The sequence below is a fragment of the Belonocnema kinseyi genome, chromosome 2, assembly GCF_010883055.1.
Source record: "Belonocnema kinseyi isolate 2016_QV_RU_SX_M_011 chromosome 2, B_treatae_v1, whole genome shotgun sequence".
Classification (NCBI taxonomy): domain Eukaryota; kingdom Metazoa; phylum Arthropoda; class Insecta; order Hymenoptera; family Cynipidae; genus Belonocnema; species Belonocnema kinseyi.
This window is the reverse complement of record NC_046658.1, coordinates 58,787,725-58,790,062: the sequence shown is the minus strand read 5'-3', so window position 1 is coordinate 58,790,062 and position 2,338 is coordinate 58,787,725. Positions and strand designations below refer to the sequence as shown.

The following is a 2,338-nucleotide window of genomic DNA, read 5'->3' as shown; positions in this document are numbered from 1 at the left end:
CCGAGCACACCAAACCCTTCTAACCTTTTACGCCTCTGCCAGAAAAAAAACACGAGCTATATAGTCAAAACTGTGAACATATGATCGTGACGAGTGTACCAATACAACAAAACAAAAAAATTTTAAACTTGAATGTACGTAGCCCGCGAAAATTAAAAAGTCACCTTACTTTTTGAACACATCTCGTATATTTTTTGCAGATGTTTTGTGAATTATTTTCAGGCAATAACACCTATTCATAGTTGATTATTCTAAAAAGATCGTAAGATAATGGTACTTATTGCCCTTTTACTTATCAGGCAATAATTGCTTATTGACTGCAATTTTTTTTAACTCTGTGACAGTATATGCACAAACTTTACCTGCAACATGTACTTAGTTCCATATTTTTAGAATTTTTTTCTGCTGAGATGTTCACTATAATCAGTACCAAAAAAGTAAGTCCTTATGTGTATATTTCTTGATTGCAGGCGTCGATATATTTCTTTCGTATCTTATTATTTCTTAATATAATTTTTCTGTTATTATTTGCTTATTATTTTACCTCATTACTCGTAATTTACTCCTGCCTCAATTTTCTTTCCTAAACGTTGTTTTACTTTTGGTACTGCTTTACGCGAATTGTAGTATTGGAGGAATCCGGAATACGATTCAGGATGAATGAATGCATACATTTTAAGAGTTAACGTCTATACATTCATTTCCAGATTACCTTTTCTAAAATTCTGAGAGCTGCGATAGAATTTTATGGCAGCTGCTACTTTTGGTAGAGTGATTGAGACATCTTTAAGAAAAACTCGCTGACTCTTTTATTCGTCGAGCACACATACGTAAGTTTAAAAAATTTTAATCATAAATTCTTCGTCTCTTCGTGAGATTATCTAAGTTTTTTCATAAGATTATATTTTTTGTTATCATTTTTTTTTCACTTGCAGGTATTTCGCTCTGAAGAACTATAATTTTTAAGGTATCTGACCGGCAAACGGAGGAGACACAGAATTTTTATATTTTCTTTTGAACAGTATGTTCAGCAGCTTGGAACTCTTAGATTGCCGCTTTCCGGTAGCCCACTTTTGGCAAAACCAAAAGTACTTCCTTCGTAATTGAATATCTCATAATGATGGCTCGGACGGGAACATTCCCTTAATGGAGTTTTCTTCGCTGTACGGGTTGGTTAGCAGATAAATTAATCACACTTATGTACTTCAGTATATATTTATTTGCAACATCATAGGGTTCGTGGAGTAAGGTAAATGTCCCAATTTGGGCGAATGTAAGGATTTGTTTGGCGTATTTTGCTTGTAAAAGTATTTTAAATCGTACAAATCGATAAAAGTTCCTAATACTGCACAGTTTGAAGATTTTTCATTAATACTTTGTCTGCTTATCGATATAAATTAACCATTTTTACTGAGTAGTAAAGAATATTTCATGCTTTACCGATGAACCTATTTGGGCGAATGAATTTTTCCTCTGACCCAGTTTGGGCGAATCAAATGTCCCAATTTGGGCGAATGACGCTATGTTATATTTCCTACAGTAGATGGATATAGTCATTGATAAAAACTGACTCCCAATTTAATTTGTCACTAGGAATTTCATGATTTTCACGTAAAAATTTATCAGCGTGATAAATCACGTAATTAAAAGAAAAAGAATATTTTTCTCGTTTGCATTTTTAAATTTGCTATCTCATTGTCATTGTAATCGTTTCCCTCACATTTTTATCAATTATTCAATACAAATGCAAAACAAAAACAGGCATCATAACAGGAGAAAACTTTCAGAATTGAAATAGTGTGCTTGTTATCTTTAAAAAACACCTAATTTTTATGCAGCCGTACTGTTTGTAAAGACTCGCACAAATTCCTCCAGCCGTTTTTTTCCGTCTGTATTAAGGCGGAAGGAAATATCCGAATTATCAATTAGTTTTCATTAATATTGAAGGACACATTCGTCAAGCTTAGGATTAATACTTACTTTTCAATCAAAACATTCGCGCCACACAAATTTTGGACCACTGTTGAAACGAAAAACTACGCAGCCTGTCAACTTGCGAACTAACAAGCCGAGAGTAATGTTATGCTCGATCTGTCACAGATGGCGACACGCGTTACTATATAACCTTTAGAAAATACAAATACGTAATAAAATCCTATATCAAAAATATCTTAAATCAATTCTAGAATGTGAATAAACTATTACTAGTCTCGTACACTAAGTTTACCACGGATTTACCTACAGTATGTGAGCATTCGCACAAACTGGGTCACTCGCCAAAAATTATACATTTACCTTAAGGCTCAACGTAAAACCGGCCAGGCTTATTACTGACACT

At 33.5% G+C, this 2,338-nt stretch overlaps 1 long non-coding RNA gene across 1 annotated transcript in view; it reads left to right on the top strand.

Moving 5' to 3' along the window:
• LOC117167840 overlaps positions 1–1,022 on the top strand; it is a 6,524-nt gene extending 5,502 nt beyond the window's left edge. Inside the window, exons 2-3 of the long non-coding RNA XR_004466439.1 lie at positions 708–830; positions 936–1,022. This is a non-coding gene — a long non-coding RNA (uncharacterized LOC117167840). The remainder of the gene's footprint in view (positions 1–707; positions 831–935) is intronic.
• Positions 1,023–2,338: the final 1,316 nt, after the last annotated feature.